This window comes from Ambystoma mexicanum, chromosome 5q (genome assembly GCF_040938575.1).
Source record: "Ambystoma mexicanum isolate Mex_15411 chromosome 5q, UKY_AmexF1_1, whole genome shotgun sequence".
Lineage (NCBI taxonomy): Eukaryota > Metazoa > Chordata > Amphibia > Caudata > Ambystomatidae > Ambystoma > Ambystoma mexicanum.
The window spans coordinates 897,758,518-897,777,752 of NC_090933.1; positions in this window are offsets into that span (position 1 = coordinate 897,758,518).

Consider the following 19,235-nt stretch of genomic DNA (forward strand, 5'->3'; position numbering starts at 1 on the left):
GGAGGAGAAGCTTCTTGACGCCATTGGGAAGAAAGTTTTTTCCAATTCGGCTCTTCAGCTGTGTCAGGCTAACACCGAACTCATCCTGGTGACTGCTAATATCAAGGTGTGAAAAGCGCTAGCCAAGTTCCAGGAATATATTCCTGCTGATAGGCTTGAAGACTTCAAAGGTGGCTTGTTGGATGCCAGAGTTCTGGCGCACGATCTACTTGAGGCTGCGGCCCATCATGTAGACACCGCCGCTCGAGGCATTATGATCGGGGTAGACATCTAATGCCAAGCGTGGCTGCATGCTACAAAGTTCTTGAAGGAAGTTCAGGACAAGGTGCTTGATCTCCCCTTTGAGGGTAAAGAACTGTTCCACTCCTCCATGGATGAGGAACTAACCAAGACCAATGCTAGCACTCAAGCGGCCAAGTCATTGTCGGTCCTTGCGAAAACACCAGCAAAGGTACCTTATGCTCTGAGGTCGGGGTCTCAAACAAGGTCTTTCTCTGAGTTCAGAGGTTTTTAAGACCGCCATGCATGCCAAGTAGATGTTCTAGCTTGCGAGCCCCGATGTAAACAGCAACGGCAAGGTGGCTGGTTTTTCTCTCGGCCAACAGCCTCCTCTCCTGGAACGTGTGGTCCCGCCACTGATAAAACTTCAAAATGATATTTTCCATCGGTCGCACAAGACGCTGGTGGGAGGACACATTTTGTCTCATTTGGAGGCATGGCAGAACATCACTGAAGACCGATGGGTTTTGTCAGTCGCTCGGGCAGGCTTCTGCTTGCCCCTTCCCTCTACCCCACCCTTCAATCCTCCCTTCCAGCAGACTGGGTCACCCTCCGTCACAGCTGAGGTACAGAAACTTCTAGACCCCAGAGCAGTGGAACCTGTTCGCCTTAGGGAGCAAGGGGAGGGCTACTACACCCGTCTGTATACAGTGCCCAAACCCAACCAGGCTGGCCTGTGCACTATCCTCGACCTTTCCAAGTTCAATCTTTTTCTCCCCCAAGAGAAATTCAAGATGATTACCCCCTGCTCGATAAAGTCCTCTCTCCAGAAGGGCGATTGGCTCAGTGTAGTGGACCTTCAGGACGCATACATGCACATTCTGATTTGGAGCCTGCATTGAAAATATCTGTGGTTCGACTGGACCGTCAGGACGCATACATGCACATTCTGATTTGGAGCCTGCATTGAAAATATCTGTGGTACTCCATGGGAGTGGAACACTTCCAGTATCATGTGCTTCCTTTTGGTCTCGGCTCGGCACTGCGTGCCTTTACATAGATCATGTCGATCATTGCAGTTTTCCTCAGACTAAAGGGGGTCTATATATATGCATACTTGGACGATTGGCTCCTGTGCAGTCCATGCCCACATATGGCTACGACCTATCTTGAGTCACTCCTGCAGCTCCTGTTCCATCTTGGGCTGTCAGTGAACTGGCGGAAATCGTCCATGATGTCTCTCAAGACCTGCTCTTTCTAGGTTTCCGTTGGGATACCGTCAGTTCCAGAATTTTCCTGACAGAGAACAGGATTGCAGACCTGTCGACCACATGCCAGCTCCTCCTCCAGTCTTCTCACATGACAGCTTGGTGGTTCCAGATACTCTTGGGCCTCATGGCTTCTTGCGTGTTAGTGCTACCTTTTGCAGGCCTGACGATGAGACGATCTCAGCTCACTCTTTGAGACAGCTGGTCTCAGGCTACGTTGCATGATGGTGGATCTTCAATGGTGGTCATCCGCCACCAACCTTTCATTGGGAATCTCCTTCCAGGAGCCCTGCTCACAAGTAACGGTTACTAAGGACTCCTCCCTTCTGGGCTGGGGAGCGACACTGCGTCACCTCGAAGTGTACGATTTATGGACGCCTCAAGACAGGCGCTTCCATATCAATTACCTGGAGCTCATGGCAGTTTTTCTGGCGCTCAAGGCTTTCCAACCATTTATCACCAATAGTGTGGTCCGTATTCACAGGGACAATTATGTTGCAATGTTTTACATCAACAAACAGGGGGGCACCAAATCACCTCTCCTGGTGGACCTGGGCATTCACCTTTAGAACTGGGCCATCCAGCACAATATTTGGCTTCAAGCTGTACACATGCCGGGCCACCTCAATGCGGCTGCAGACTCTCTCAGCTGCCAATCGGCTGCCAGTTACGAGTGGGAGATGAACGACAATGTCCTCCACAACATTTTTCAGCAATGGGGCACTCCAGTGGTGGACCTCTTTGCGACATCATTAAACAAGAAACATCCTCTTTATGCATCCAGGGATGGGCTTGGAGCGTCTTCCTTGGGGGATGCCCTCGAGATCCCATGGGACAACATGAAAGCTTATGCTTTTCCCCCATTACCACTGATTCATCAGTCTCTCTGCAAACTCAGGAGTGCATCGAACGGCACTCTCCTCTTCATGGCCCCTTAGTGGCCAGCCAGGTTTTGGTGGTCGGAACTGCAGCACCTGTCGGTTCTTCTCCGGATCAGGTTGCTGCAGACAGATTCCAGACCTTCCTCACCAGAGCAATCACCTACTGTTGCACCCCTCCCCACAATTGTTCAACTTGGTGGCCTGGTTCCTGAGTTACGATCTTTAGCACCGTTCATCTGTCCGAGGACAACATGCGCATATTTCAAGCAGTAAGGAAACCTTCCACAAGGGCTCAATACAGAAGCAAGTGGCTCTGTTTTTGCCATTGGTGTTTGGCCAAAGAGCTCGATCCCAGGCATGCTTCCATCGACACTGTTTTGTCTTTCGTATCTGTCCTGGCAGCCTCTGGTATACATGTCCTGTCATGCAGGACTTATTTGTCCGCCATTGCGGCTTACCTGTCTACAGACAGCTGTTCTTCTTCATTGACTAATCCAGTCAACAGGAGACACTCTGCGTGTCTTCTTCATCTCTTCCCGCCGGTTTGGACTCCTTATCCGAAATGGGATCTGAACGTAGTCCTCACCGCCTTATGCCATAAGCCTTTTGAACCCATGGCCACTACCTATCTTAAGTATCTTTCTTGGAAAGTTGCTTTTCTGGTTGCAATAACATCGGCAAGGCGATTAAGCGAGCTCCAGCCTCTTTCTGTGGAACATCCGTTCCTCACTTTACACAAGGATAAGGTTGTGCTTCGTACTCATCCTTCCTTCCTTCCTAAGGTGGTCACTGACTTCCATTTGAACCAGTCGATCTCTTTACCAGTCTTCGTCCCAAACCAGGCCGCTGATGCCGAGAGAATTCTGCACAATCTAGACTTACGGCAAGCCCTGAAGTTTTACCTCGATAGAACAAGTGTACCCAGGAGCTCCTCACAACTCTTTGTTACATTCGGGGACCCGAAAGGGAAACCAGCCTCGAAGGCATCCATCTCCCATTGGATAGCGTCATGTATTGCTGAGGCCTATAAGATTAAAGGCCTTCAACCTCCAAAGGGCCTCCATACGCATCTGGTCTGTGGAAAAGCGGCTGCGGTTGCCTTCCAAAAGTATGTCCCTTGGGAGTCCATCGCCAGGGCGTCTACCTGGGCCTCCCCATCGGCTTTTTGCAAGCATTACTGTCTAGACCTGCGCTCCCGGGTTGATGCCCAATTTGGCCAGGCAGTTCTCAAGAATTTATTCCATTGAGGGATATATCCATCCACCCATAATACCTATAGTTAGTGCATGGGAATCTCCCACATGTATGGAGGAAAGGGGATGAGATGTAGGAGTATGACAAAGATACTCATCGTAGTGACTACCTTACTCCTAGTCCATAGTCCCCTTTCCTCCATACACCCGCCGCCGTCCCCTCTAACAAGTATCCTCTATTGTTGCTAAATGGTCTCAGACCTGGTGATAGAAAAGGACTGAAGGGCGATGCGTCGGCGGAGCTCAGGAAGGCGTGGTTACGGTTGCGTGTGGTGGCCCCGCGTAACATTTTTGCTGCTTTTTAACCAAAGTGCTCAGGTCCCGTCCCAAAGGAAAGAATGTCCCACAAGTATGGAGGAAAGGGGACTATGGACTAGGAGTAAGGCGAGTCATTTTGTCAAAACAGGTGAAGTAGCATAACTGCAATTTTGAAGTCTTTTGGTGAGGGTAGGTGTGTTTTGTCGATTAGGGGGTCTGGGACCCCATCAAAGTCCCCCTCAATTATCACTTAACCCTTGAGAAAGGGGAGAAGTTTGGATTCCAGATCCAATAGAAAAGCCTCTTGTACCACATTAGGGGTGTAAACAGAGATCAGAGACTAAATCTGGCCGAATAACATAACTTTGACCCCTGTGTAATGTCCCTCCAGGCTGTACAATACCTCTAGCTCCTCGAAAAAAAAACATTTCTCCAGAAGAATCGCTGTGCCTCCTTTTTTCGATCCGCTGGAGGCTAAGAATTGTTTCAGAAAGTGTCTGTTACCTAGGCAGGCAAAATCAGGTGCAATCAGATGAGTTTCTTGTAGAAATATCACTTAGCCAAATAGGTCACCCCGGCGCTGAAGAGTCGATCTGCGCTTAGCTGGAAAATTCAGGTCTTTCATGTTAAGAGAGACTAAGTTCAACTTCTGATGGGTGGGGGTGCCACCTGGGAGTACAGCTCAGCTGTGAGGGAGGGGGTTCTGTTAAGACGGATTTCTGAACTCTGTCCTGGCGGCGCAGAAGTTCAGAAGGCCAACCTAATTACTTGAAACAGGGTAACCTCTGGACAAGCCAGACCAATCAGGGTAGCCATCGCGGCGGTCAAGACTAGGTCTCAAGAGGGGAGAGGGTGACTGAAAGCCCGCAATGAGCACACAAAGCAAGGACACTTACAAACTACTCCAAACAGGTGTTATATTAAATATATATACACATTTATTCCAAGGCCTTTGCAACAATGACCGTAGCGAGAAATCACGATAAAACTCTAGTAAACCAACACATACCAAACCAATACAATATATATACAAATACAAATGAGTCTAAAGCGTTAGATGCACGAAATGTGCAGTCCACCTAGAAGGGGAGGAAAACAGGTAGTGCGAAATAATGATTAGACCCAGTCCGCCTTCAGAGGCACCTAACTAAAAGGAAGTCCAAGCCTTACGAAGAGTGGAGCCTTGTGCTCAAAAGTACCTGCACACGCTGGTGCCAACGGGCAAAAAGGGGAGTCTCTTCGAGGGAATCAGGCAGTTCAGTTCGGTGCACAAATGAAGAAGAACAGAGTTCCGCGACTCAAGCGCAGCCTCCACTGTGGACAGAAGCAGAGCGTGAGTACGGAAAGGCGTGCTGTTTGACACAGCTGGGAAAAGCTATGGGCTCCTGCAGGAGGGCGACCAGTTCCTAGCTATGCTACTCACGGCTCCCCGATGCAAGCAGACCCAGGCTTCTCCGCGTCAGTTTCAGTGCTGGCAGGTTCAGGGGAGCAGGGGACGTCTCGTCGTCGTGTAGATTCTGCAGCAGCAGAGTTGAGTTAAAAATGTCCCAAACGAAGTGAACCCGCACAGTTTGTTACCACAGCAGGGCAACGGAGCGGCCGTGTGTATCTCAGCCAAATGTACACTACTCACTTCAGACCTGGGAATGCCAAGTGTACGACTCGTGTGAGAGTGACAAGGACTCGAAATATAACACAACCTGGCGGCGGTCACAGAGCAAGACTCCTGGGTAGGCTGGTCAGTCTGCTGGATGGCCCAGAGACACTTCCGAAGGCTTACGTGCAGAAGATGGTGAAGATGCCGAGAATAGCTGTCCCCGCTATTCCAAGGGTCGAAGTACCAGTACAGGCCTTCTGGTTCGATCAGAGGTAGAAAGGGTTTCACAAAGCGACAGCAGTGCAGAGGAGCAGTCCTTCAGCGGGTCACCAGCGATTCCTCGGTTCAGCCTCGTGGTTGCAGGATACTTGGCTCCTGTATTCCTTTGTTCGTGAGAACTCAGGAGATCGACATGGTAGTGACGTTTCCAGCCCCCTCTTATCCACAGTTCCCTTCATGCCAAAACGGAGGGGACCCAATGGGAGATCCGCTCATCAAACACTCACACCATACATGGACCTATCACGGACCACGGTGGTCCCAGGCATTCACACCACACTAGACTCTCTGGCACCCAGGATGTGTATTGGGACCAGACATCCCAGCCCACATCCTAGAGGCACACACAAGGCCTGTAGAAGCCCGCGAAAGCATCTGTGTTTCGCGGGAGAGTACATGCCCAAATAAGGAAGGCCCTGGGTCGGCTCGACCTGGGGAAGGTGAAGGGAGCAAGACGGTCAGCAGACAGGACAAAGGAGCCTTGTGGTCTGGCCATTTTGGGAGCCAGGCCACCATTTTGGGCTAAGCGCGAGAAACGCGCTTAAAACACCAAAAGGAGCTCAAAAACACAAGAAACGATCGCTGCCAACATTCCCGTCCGTGATTCACTTGCACCGATCAGTTACAATCCAAAAAGAGTATCTAGGGCCTGCAGAAGGCTAGAGACCCAAGAGAGCAGTAACTTATCTTACAGTGCCCTCTTGTGTCATGGTGCACGAAAGCTGCAACATGATAAAGAAACTACGGAAAGCAGCGTTTCCCGGTACTGACTGTTTTAAGGGCATGTCAGTTTCCCCGTAAGAATGGAGCGAAAGCCCAGAGGAGTGTGGCAGAAGCCTGCACTTCTCTGGCAAAGTCTAGATCATGGTGAAAACAACAGCAAAAAGTTTAGGGGTTGCCACATGGAAGGAAAATTACCCACAATTAAGAAATCTTTCCTAACACTCGCCCCTCCCAGACTATGGACAGGGGAAACTAATCCACCCCTGGATGAGTCTCTTGTTCAGGTCGGTTAAACATTCTGGACAGCCCATCAGCATTGCTATGTTGGACACCTGGCCTATGCTCAATAGTGAAGTCGAAGCCTTGAAGACTTATGGACCACCTAAGCAACTTTGGATTCTCTCCCTTCATGTTCATTAGCCACTTTAATGGCTTATGGTCAGTTTGCACAGTGAAGTGGGTCCCATAGAGGTAGGGCCTCAGCTTCCGTAGGGCCCACACAACAGAGAAACATTCTTTCTCCACTGTGGACCATCTGAGCTCTCTGTCCTTAAGCTGGCGACTAATAAAACCAATAGGGTGTTCCTTACCCTTCTCATCTACTTGCGATAGTACAGCTCCTATCCCAGTGTCAGAGGCGTCCGTCTGCACAATAAAAGGTCTTTGATAATCAGGGGCCTGGCACAAGGAGTCTTTTAAGCCGTTGAAGGCCTTCTCACACTCGTCGGTCCAAGTTACCTTCTTGGGTTTCTTCGGAGTGGTGAGGGCAGTCAGAGGGGCAGCTATGGTGCCATAGTCTGCCACGAAGTTGCGGTAATACCCCGTGAGTCCTAAGAAGGCTCTCACTTGGGTCTGTGTAGTGGGGGTAGGCCAGTCTTGTACTGCTTGTACTTTACTGGGAAGAGGCTGTATCCTCCCTCCACCTACTTCATGTCCAAGGTAAACCACTGAGCCTTGTCCAATCTGGCATTTACTAGCCTTTATGGTCAAGTGTGCTTTCTGAAGAGCCTGGGGCACAATCCCGAGGTTTTTCACGTGGTCTTCCCAGGTGGCACTGAAAACTGCTATATCGTCCAGATATGCAAGACAGAATTCATCCAACCCATTCAACACATGATTCACAAGCCTCTGGAAAGTGGCAGGTGCATTCTTCAACCCGAACGGCATTACCCTGAATTGGTAAAGGCAGTCTGGAGTAGAAAACGCTGTCTTCTCCTTGGCATGTTCTGCTAAAGCTATTTGCCAATAGCCAGCAGTGATGTCAAACGTGCTGAGGTACTTGGAGGCACCCAAAGTATCCACCAGCTCATCTGTTCGAGGCAAGGGGTGTGCATCTGTCTTGGTGACAGCATTCAGAGCCCTGTAATCCATGCAGAACCTCAATTCAGAAGTGCCTGCCTTTGGAACCAAAACCACAGGGCTGGACCAAGGACTATTAGAGGGTTCAATCACCCTAAGGTCTAACATCTTGTTGACCTCGGTCTTAATATAAGACCATACTTTGTCTGACATCCTGTCTCCTGTGTCTATGTTATGTTTGCACCAAGGTGTCAAACCAGGCGACTGTGAAAACAGGGGGGAAAACTGCCTAAGCAAACTTTTCACCTCAGCCTGCTGATTAGAAGTCAGGTGAGGGGCCACTCGGACACCCTCAAAGGAGCTATCTGAAGGACCGCTTTGGAACAGGTCGGGGAGAGGTTCAGACTCCTCTTCCTCAACATCTGAAGCCAGTAGCAGTGCTGCGATTTCGACTCTTGGGACGAAAGCCTTCAGCCTATTTATGTGAAACACTTTTGGAGCCTGTCCAGGCCTTCCAAGGTCCACTAAATAGGTAACCTCACCCAGGGGCTCCACCACTGTGTAATGGCTTGACCATTTGTCCTGTAAAGCTCAAGGCCTTATGGGATTCATGATCAGGACTTGCTGACCAGGTGTAAAGTTGATGAGGGAAGCTTTCTGGTCGTACCAATGTTTCACCAGCGCTTGTCCTGCCTTCAATTTATCACTAGCCAAGCCCATCAGAAGTACCATCCGTTTTCTGAGCCCCAGCACATAATCTACTATGTTGGTAGTAACAGGGGGAGTGGGCATCTCCCATCCCTCTTTGACTATGGCTAAGGGTCCCCGTACAGGATGACCGAACAGAAGTTGGAAGGGGCTGAAGCCAACACCCTCCTGTGGTACCTCTCGGTAGGCAAACAGTAAGCATGGTAAAAGAAGATCCCATATTCTTCTCTGAGGTTCTTCCAGAGCCCCAATCCTGCTCTTTAACGTTCTGTTGAAACGTTCCACCAGACCATTGGTCTGGGGGTGGTATGCAGAAGAGAACTTGTAGGTGACCCCACATTCTTTCCACATAGCCTGCATATACTTCGACATAAAGTTGCTGCCACGATCCGACACAACTTCTTTAGGGAAGCCAACCCTAGTAAATATGCCAAGTAACGCTTTTGCAACTGACTTGGCAGTTACAGTTTTCAATGGGATGGCCTCAGGATATCTGGTTGCATGGTCGACCAGCACCAGGATAAACCTATTGCCTGAGGATGTTGGCGGGTCAAGGGGAACAACGATGTCGATCCCTACCCTTTTGAATGGTATTCCCACAACTGGGAGTGGTACCAATGGAGCTTGGATTGTCGAGCCAACCTTACCAGATAACTGGCAGGAGGCACAACTCCTGCAGTGACTTTCTACTTGCACCCCCATCTTGGGCCAGTAGAAGTACATGGATAACCTTTGCTTGGTCCTCTTAATACCACGGTGACCAGCAAGGGGCACTTCATGCGCCAACTGCAGGAGGAAGCGTCTTACAGCAAGGGGAACCACCAACCTCCTATGGTCTCCTTCTGTAGACTCTGTGGGCTCACTATACAGGAGTCCACCTTCCCAATAAATCCGATGCGTCCCAGGAGGTTCACCCTCAAGCTGGGAGCAGGCCTGTCTCCTTAGGCCTTCCAGAGATGGGCACTCACGTTGGCCTTTACTGAATTCTTCCCTGTCAGGACCACCTTCTACTAACAAGTCTTTTAGTTCAGGATGGTCGTTGGGGTCAAATACTTCAGGCATCGTCACCTCCTCGTCAGGCCCGGGCGATTGACCAACTTCCTCCACCGCAGTGGTAGGTGAGCTCGGGAGAATATTCTCTTTCCCTCGTCTTGACTTGTTTACTCCTTTCGCCTTGGGTTTCCCCTTCGGCTGGGGCGGCTTATTGGTCTTGGCCAATGCTGCCTGTGTTTGAGACCGTGTGCAGGGTCTGTCGGCAGTGTCTCCTACAAGCCCTAAAGCTCTGAGATCATTGCCTAACAGGACCTTTCCTGGGACGTTTCTCTGAATGCTCACTGGAATCCTGACTGCTGTACCATTCAAAGTAAGATTTACAGGTATTACTGGAAACATGTGAGGTGGGCCGTCAGCCAACTTAGTGGGCATCAGAGTAGCTCTGGCAACTTCCTCTGAGTCTACCAAGGTAGAATCCACTACAGTTCGACTGCACCCACTATCCCTAAGAGCTGGAGTATCTACCCCATTGATCAGCACACTGTCTTTAATGTAGTGCTTGGTATTATCTGGAATCCTAGCATAAGCCTCTGCGACTTTAGGCTCCCAGGAACCCAGGGAAACTAAAACTACCTCAGCTTCTATCCCGCTGGGGAAGGAGTCTGAGGAGAAGGATGCTCCTGTAATCTCTTCTTCCTCGTAGGAGGAGAAGGCCAGATTAGCGGAGTGGACCCCTAAAGGTTTAACCTTACACCGGGGATCCCCCTTCACATGGTCAGTTGCTCCACAAGCAAAACAAGATCCATTGGGTCTGTTTACATAGGGAGGCTTATTGTAACCAGAGTTCTGTTTCGGAGGCTGACCTCCACTACCCTGTGAGTTCTCTTGTGTCTTACCCTTATATTTCTTTTTGTGGCCCTTTGGAGAAGAAGATTTATCAGATTCTCCACCCTCCTTATCTTTGGACTTTTTCCCTTCCTCCTGCTTACCAGGATGAGTTTTGTCCTTATGGGACACTCAATGTGACACCCATAAGTCTGCTGCAAAGGCCAGCTTCTTAGGATCTATCTCCTTCGAATCGGCCAAATGCTGCTTAAGCTCCGGGGAAGAAGATGCAAAAATGTGTTCCAGCATGACAAGATTTATCATGCCTTCAAAGGTAGAAACCTTATAACCTTCGACCCAGCCAGTCAAGTTTTTTAAGGATTCGGTTACATAAGATACCCAAGTACCACCTTCTTTTTTCTTGTACTCTCGGAATCGTTTTAAATATTGGGCAGGAGTCTTTCCAAACTTTAAAATGAGAGTTTGCTTTAACATTGCGAAATCAGCTCGCTCAGCCTTCGACATTTCCATAATGGCACTACAGCCAGAATGGGGCAGTCTGCTGAGTAACCAGGCAATCTTATCAGCATTGTCAACTTGTTGAACTTCACATGCATACTCAAACGTATTCAGCCAGTCCATAATGTCATTCCTTTCCTCGTACACACTGAGCAGATCTTTCGGAAACCGTGGATGAGAGGAGGCCCCAGACCCATGTCCAGGACCCTTGGACCCATTTGCAACCTGAAGCTTGGCCAGTTCCAACTGGTGATCCCTGTCTTTCTGTTTTTCTGCCTGTTCGATTTGTAGTTTGGCTATGCTGAACTCAAGCTCCTTCTGCCTAAACGCAGCTCTTGCTTCTTGAATTCAAGCATAGCCTCCCCATCAACACTGGCAGAGGAAACATTAGACATCTCATCCTCCCTGTCCTCGTGGTCGTGGTGGATCAGTGCAGCGGCAGAACCGTCGGTTCTACCAGTGAGAACAGCCCCACCTCCTTCCGCGCTGTCCTCAGAAGTTATAGCGTCAAGCTGCGCTTCTTGCCACGCCACGATTCTTTGGATCATATCCAATTTGGTGCCTTGAGAGGAGACACCTCTCTCCGCACACATCTTTTTCAATTTTTCGGATTTGGAAGCATTTAAAGTTAACAAGGTATTTGTTTCCATACTGATAGATAGGACTATGGCCTTTTTAAAGTTATACTACGCAATTCACTACGTGTCCTGGTAGGAATAACTTGAAATGCCTTAGTTCGTGCGCAACACTGGATACCTTCAGTCGTATCCCACCGCTGTACACCAATTTGTTAAGACGGATTTCTGAACTCTGTCCTGGCGGCGCAGAAGTACAGAAGGCCAACCTAATTACTTGGAACAGGGTAACCTCTGCACAAGCCAGACCAATCAGGGTAGCGATCGCGGCGGTCAAGACTAGGTCTCAAGAGGGGTGAGGGTGACTGAGCACACAAGGCAAGGACACTTACAAACTACTCCAAACAGGTGTTATATTAAAAATATATACACATTTATTCCAAGGCCTTTGCAACAATGACCGTAGCGAGAAATCACGATAAAACTCTAGTAAACCAACACATACCAAACCAATACAATCTATATACAAATACAAACGAGTCTAAAGCGTTAGATGCACGAAATGTGTAGTCCACCTAGAAGGGGAGGAAAACAGGCAGTGCGAAATAATGATTAGACCCAGTCCGCCTTCAGAGGCACCTAACTAAAAGAAAGTCCAAGCCCTACGAAGAGTGGAGCCTTGTGCTCAAAAGTACCTGCACACGCTGGTGCCAACGGGCAAAAAGCGGAGTCTCTTCGAGGGAATCAGGCAGTTCAGTTCGGTGCACAAATGAAGAAGAACAGAGTTCTGCGACTCAAGCGCAGCCTCCACTGTGGGCAGAAGCAGATCTCGAGTACGGAAAGGCGTGCTGTTTGACACAGCGGGGAAAAGCTATGGGCTCCTGCAGGAGGGCGACCAGTTCCTAGCGATGCTACTCACCGGTCCCCGATGCAAGCAGACCCAGGCTTCTCCGCGTCAGTTTCAGTGCTGGCAGGTTCAGGGGGGCAGGGGACTTCTCGTCATCGTGTAGATTCTGCAGCAGCAGAGTTGAGTTAAAGATGTCCCAAACGAAGTGAACCCGCACAGTTTGTTACCACAGCAGGGCAACGGAGCGGCCGTGTGTATCTCAGCCAAATGTACACTACTCACTTCAGACCTGGGAATGCCAAGTGTACGAATCGTGTGAGAGTGACAAGTACTCGAAATACAACACAACCTGGCGGCGGTTACAGAGCAAGACTCCTGGGTAGGCTGGTCAGTCTGCTGGATGGCCCAGAGACACTTCCGAAGGCTTACGTGCAGGAGATGGTGAAGATGCCGAGAATAGCTGTCCCCGCTATTCCAAGGGTCGAAGTACCAGTACAGGCCTTCTGGTTCGATCAGAGGTAGAAAGGGTTTCACAAAGCGACAGCAGTGCAGAGGAGCAGTCCTTCAGCAGGTCACCAGCGATTCCTCGGTTCAGCCTCGTGGCTGCAGGATACTTGGCTCCTGTATTCCTTTGTTCCTGAGAACTCAGGAGATCGACATGGTAGTGGCGTTTCCAGCCCCCTCTTATCCACGGTTCCCTTCGCGCCAAAACGGAGGGGACCCAATGGGAGATCAGCTCATCAAACACTCACACCATACGTGGACCTATCACGGACCACGGTGGTCTGAGGCATTCACACCACACTAGACTCTCTGGCACCCAGGATGTGTATTGGGACCGGACATCCCAGCCCACATCCTGGAGGCACACACAAGGCCTGTAGAAGCCCGCGAAAGCATCTGTGTTTCGCGGGAAAGTACATGCCCAAATAAGGAAGGCCCCGGGTCAGCTCGACCTGGGGAAGGTGAAGGGAGCAAGACGGTAAGCGACAGGACAAAGGAGCCTCGTGGTCTGGCCATTTTGGGAGCCAGGCCACCATTTTGGGCTAAGCGCGAGAAACGCACTTAAAACGCCAAAAGGAGCTCAAAAACACAAGAAACAATCACTGCCACCATTCCCGTCCGTGATTCACTTGCACCGATCAGTTACAATCCAAAAAGAGTATCTAGGGCCTGTAGAAGGCTAGAGACCCAAGAGAGCAGTAACTTATCTTACAGTGCCCTCTTGTGTCATGTTGCACGAAAGCTGCAACATGATAAAGAAACTACGGAAAACAGCGTTTGCCGGTACTGACTGTCTTAAGGGCATGTCAGTTTCCCCGTAAGAATGGAGCGAAAGCCCAGAGGAGTGCGGCAGAAGGCTGCACTTCTCTGGCAAAGTCTAGATCATGGTGAAAACAACAGCAAAAAGTTTAGGGGTTGCCACATGGAAGGAAAATTACCCACAATTAAGAAATCTTTCCTAACAGGATCCAGCTAAGTTTCATTCGCCACCTGATTCCATTGTAGCCTCAACTCCATTTAGCAACCGTGTTTTTAACTTGTTACTCCAACGTGTAAACTGTAACAGTAAAACAAAACTAGAATTGGGCATCATGCACCGTTGGCTTCTGAGTGTGATCACACTGAAGCCCAGGCATAGGCCGTGTGAAGTCAGAGTCCTAGAGTTTCCATTAAAGTGTATTGCTGGTTTGCCTGCGGAATGGCTATAAGTTGAGACATCTCTGCCAAGAGTTTGTAGGAAACCGCTCAGGTTTACTGCGCGGGCGCTCTGGGTTTTTGTCCCCATGGCTACCTTCGCCCAAGTGTTGCACTTCGGTTTGATGGCATCTCTCTTTGAGGGCATGAGAGGGTTGATCTGCCTTCTTCCAAGGACCTAGCGGTCAGAGTCATTCCGTTGAGCATGAATTGCAGCGTGGAGGGGCACAGCCAATGGTATCTGATCTTCTGATCTTGTAGAAATGCAGTAAGCGGCCTAAGCGTTCTCCTTCTCTGTACCGTTGCTGTTGCGAGGTCTTAAAAACTTTGGAGTGACGCCGCCCGGAAGGTCAGTTCTTCCCGTGTTCGGGTCACTGATAAGATTTCTTGTTTGACAGTGAAAAAGTGGACCTGTGTAATCACATACAGAGGAAAGTCTGAGGCCAAACCCCTATGGGTACAAAATCGATGAGTAAGATCCAAGAGCAGCATTGCCTTGTCGAGGTGCAGCAGGAGCATCTGGAAGAGGTCCCCTAAGTAGGCGATCAGAGCTTGATCAGAAATCGAGGAGGGCACCCCTATGACACATAGGTTATTTCTGCGGGCTCTATTCTCTGTGTCCTCTTGTTTATTCTCCATGGCTTTGCTTTTCCCTTCCAGAACTTGAATCTTACATTGCAGCTCCGCCACTGTTGTCGCTTGCTCTGTATGTTGATCTTCCACCTCTCCCAGCCTTTGTTCCATCTCCATCACTCGTTAGTCCAGATGGCCCATTTTTGTTGAGTTCTCCGTCACACAATTGCAGAACTCCGTTTTAATTTTGGTCATGAAGGACTGGATATCTTCTTTCATGACCAGTTGTCCCATGGGATCATCTAGAGAAGAGGACTGAGCTTTTTCTTCTACCCTTTGCCCCTTGTCTGGAGACTGTAAGAGAGTGGCTATATCTGCATTTATTTGAGGTTTCTGTTGTTTAGACAGGATCTAATTCCTTCTGGGGCTTCCCTCTGTGCGTGAAATAAAAGTCACTGGGTAGGAACTGTTTCAGCTGTGCTTGGGTGTACTTCTGTCCTGTCTGACGAGAATTGAATAATGAAGTGCAGATGCGTCTCGTCTTCCCAGAGTTCCAACCACCCTGGGTTTATCCTGTTCCACTCCTTGGGCTCTGTAGTCAAGGTTTAATTTATGGAGGGTCCCCCGGTGCCCCCAGCAGCTCCCCTCCACTCCCCTTTGTTTAGTAGGTTCCCTGAGACTGGAGCACCAGTCCGCCAGGCAGAGATTTTCACCAGCCAAGTAGGATTCCCACACTGGCTGCTCTATTGGTAATGTTGCAGTTACAGGTAGCCGCAGTCACCAGTCAAAGAGGGGCTGCCCAACACTTCTCCTGATGGCTGTGGGGTGCCGTGATCCATGGGCGCTACAAGTAGGGTACTAAGGCTTTACCAATCTCAGGGCGATGCTCCGTCGACGCCTAGGACCAATCAGCCGACAGCCAACGGCGATAGAGCTGCCCACAGCCATCCCACCCGGGGGGCCTCTAACTCGGCCCTGTGACCCCAAAGCATGAACAATGGGCCCAGGGGAGGAGGCCCGGGAGACAAGCCAAGAGTATTCCCTGCCGCCATTTTGGAAGAGCACCGCTGCAGGTGCGACGGAGCCACTGCTTCAATTATCTGAACTCTGGAGCAATTCCCAGTGACACCGCTTGGTCTGCATGTTCCGCAGGCCACGCCGCCAGCAGCCTTAATTGTAGGGGGCTCTGCGAGGCATTAGAACCGGCAAATGCTGCATCTTACTTGGGCTTCAAACGGAAGCCATTATTGCAGGGTCCGCATAGTTGGCGCTGTTAGCCACACTGCATATTACACCAGTTTTAAAGCTTTTGCACAGTCTTCTACAGGAACACAACACGTTTTTTAGATGTTATAACTCAGAGGGATTAGTAGACAAGGATGCATCTGTAACCAGCAAAGTTGACAAAACATGACATACTCGGGTACAATTTGAGATTTCATCGGAAATTTGGGTATGTCCAGTTCAAGCAAATTGGAAGCACATAGCTAACAAGCTCGTGAGCAGCAGGGGACCAGAAGCTTGGAATATATGAGCCCATCTCTGATGCTTTAGGAAGATTACCTCAAATTCTAGAAGGAATTGAAGCGCTTCCTGTTTCAGCAAGCATAGACTAGATAATTCATCAAGGCTGCCACCACCACTGCACTTTTGTCTGGAATACATCTTATTAAATGATTACTTTAAGGCATCCTCATTTTAAACTATGATGCAATGTAATGCAAAATGGCTTTGTATACCACACTTTTGCCATTTTGGCAGCCTTATGATTAATTGGTGTGAAGGTAAAGATAGGCAGGGAGCATTAGTGTGGATAGGGGTAGAGACAGATGCCAAACCTGATCTATTGATATCTACAGGCCCCAAGTACCAGAAACCTGTGTGTCTGTATGATTGTATTTGGTTTGCAGTGGTGGCGGTGGGATGCACGTTTTATCTGGCATGGGAAACCCATGATCGCTTAGCTGCAGGAGACAGATACACAGGAAGCAGGATTTATGGTAGTTCTAATGGTGTTTCAGGCTGTGCAGTGAGTTCTGCAGTGGTGTATTGTGCTGCAAACAGGAGATAGTGTATGTGGGGGTCTGTGTATGTCCAATAGAAGTGTGAGAGTAGATTGAATGGTGAGTGGTTTAGTGGGCGGAAAGTGTTTTAAGAGGGGTCTGGAGGAGTCATTTTTGCAGTTAAACGGCTGGACCGAACCACTGTGGTACCAGTCTGCCGTTTGGTTGAGGGTTGAGGCCTGTGGTGTTGGCATTCATCCGGATGGAGAGTTATGGTGTTTTGGTTTATGATGTCTGGGTGATGTCAGCTGTCTCTATGGGGTTGAGCCAATTGCAGAGCTATCTTTGCTTCTGTATGCAGTTGTGTATTTTGCATAGTGGAGTAGTGTAGATGTTCAGTGTATAATGGGGAGGATGGGGGATCAATGAGCCAGGCGAGTACAATCTCGAGATCACCCCTATTGCTCTCTCTGTGTGCCCTCAACCCCCACATGTCCTGGAACGTATCCATTGTTTAACAGTAAATGCTCCAGTATTCTCGCCCCTTGTGCTTTTTCCATATTGGGTGCTGTGTATCACTATGTTGGGTGTCCTGACCCACGTTTAAGCTATCATGCTGCAACATTTGGTGCTGTGGGCTTAGAAAATTCAAGATGGCGGAAAACCCACATGTGCGCTGAAATCCAGGAAAGCTGCGCAGTTTGTGCGCACACTAAAATGGTTGCCTCACTTGCCACCCACCAGTGCGAGAATGAAAGGCCGGGTTGCCATGAGGGAAATGGGTTGCCAAAGGAAAAACAGTAGCGCCGGTTAGCTTCAAAGCGCTTTAAAACCACCATTGGACTACCCGCACAGTAGTCTGAAACCATTGGGAGTGGCAATGCTGATTGCCAAAAGCAAACCCATAACTGTTGGGAATTCATTTTCTTAAATCCCAAAAATGGGTGCAGTACCAGTACTCACCACTATCCAAAAGCCGGCAGTTTAAAACCACCCTGTGTTTCTCTGAAGGCAAGCCAAAGTGCCTATTTCAAACATTGCAATATGTGCAAAATATTCACTGAACACCAGCAGACATTTGGTAGAATGGAGTTTTGTGTGCCTACAAAATCTGGGAAATGAAGAGCCCAGAAAAATGCTTATAACAAGACTGGCTGCGCTGTGGATTTCAGCAGTTTAAATTGCATTGGACTGAAAGACACTACAAATCTAAATGTTCAAATTGACTGAGTGACCTACTTTTGAGTGTCACATAGGTTGAAATTGTTTAAATGTCATAGTTTTGCACTTAGAATCAGCCTTCTAGCTGCATGTGTAAAATTGCAAGTTAATTTAAAAAGCAACAAATAACATGACAGTAGCTGAAAGTCTGGCTTAAGGAACTGAATTCTGCCTGGCAACTACCCCCATCAGGAGTGAAATTTGAGTCACCACTGTGTTCCCAGGCCAACCTTCCTTTTGCTGCCCACACTAAGGATATGCCATCTATCTGATAATTGAATTATCTGTGCTCTGCAAGAGAGTGAACAAAGCCCTCTTCACTCAGGCAAAGGTTTTTATTACCGCAGTCGTAAATTGTAGCTTCCTCTTGGCAGGAGCTGGGAGGAGCACTGCCTGTGAGAGCAAGCTGGCTTGGCAGAAACTGGAAAGACTGGTTTCTATACCATGTGACCTGGGAAACCACACCCCTTTGGAGCCAGAACATAACTTTAAAAAGATGAATAACTCATAGAGCCGACATGTGAAAATTTTATAAATGATACCATAATTCTTGTGATTTTTCTGCCCACATTTTAAGAGGTTTTTCGACCCGGTGGCATGTTCAGGGGGGTTTTAGCGGAAAAATGGATATTACTCTAAATGTATGCATGTTAAAAATCTGAAACTTCATCAGTTAATGTCCCTACTCCCTGCACACATGTATGTAAAGTTGGGTCAATGTCAGAAATTGCAAAATCAGTTAAAAAGTGAAATATGTGCCATTTCTGAATGCAAGCTCCCAGGAAGAGCAGAGTTTGAACAGGGGATACCTCCTGTAATGCATGATGGGTGCATATGATTTTAAAACAATATGTACCTCTGCAAATATGTATTTGTTTCAAATCTAGATTTGTGTGTAAGTTGACAGGAGGAGTGGACTTTCTGCAGGCTGTAAAAGGACATCACTCTGACTCACAGTTCATTCCCCAATCAAATGATAAATGGAAGTTTGACCAATTAGAAGCTGAGAGAGAGGTAGGGTCAGTGATGCTAGAACACACCCACATTCTAAACACATAAAAGCAGACAGACAGGACAGATAGGGACTTTCCAAATCCATCTGCAGCGGGACGCTCTGCCGGAAAAATCCATACTTACCTCCATCAACCTCCAGAAAGCCAAACTAGAGACTTCAATCTATCCAGAACTAAGAGAACCAGAGAGAAAGCAGTGCTGTACCCAGAGAGACTCAGACCAGCAGAGAGAGCTGACCCAGATCACTGTGAAGTGCAGAGGCCAGACCAGACCAGACCAGAGTCCAGTCTAAAACCCTGACCAGATCCGTGATGAGGCCCATTTCACTCAAGAATATAGTGTGAGTACCTAGAAAACTGTGCAGAACCAATCTCCTAGTTAAAATAATATAATTCAATCTATTTAATCTAAGTAGAACTGTCTCCTAACTGTCACCTGTCACTTGTAAAGCTGTCACCTGTGATTTGCTAGTTGCAAGCTGC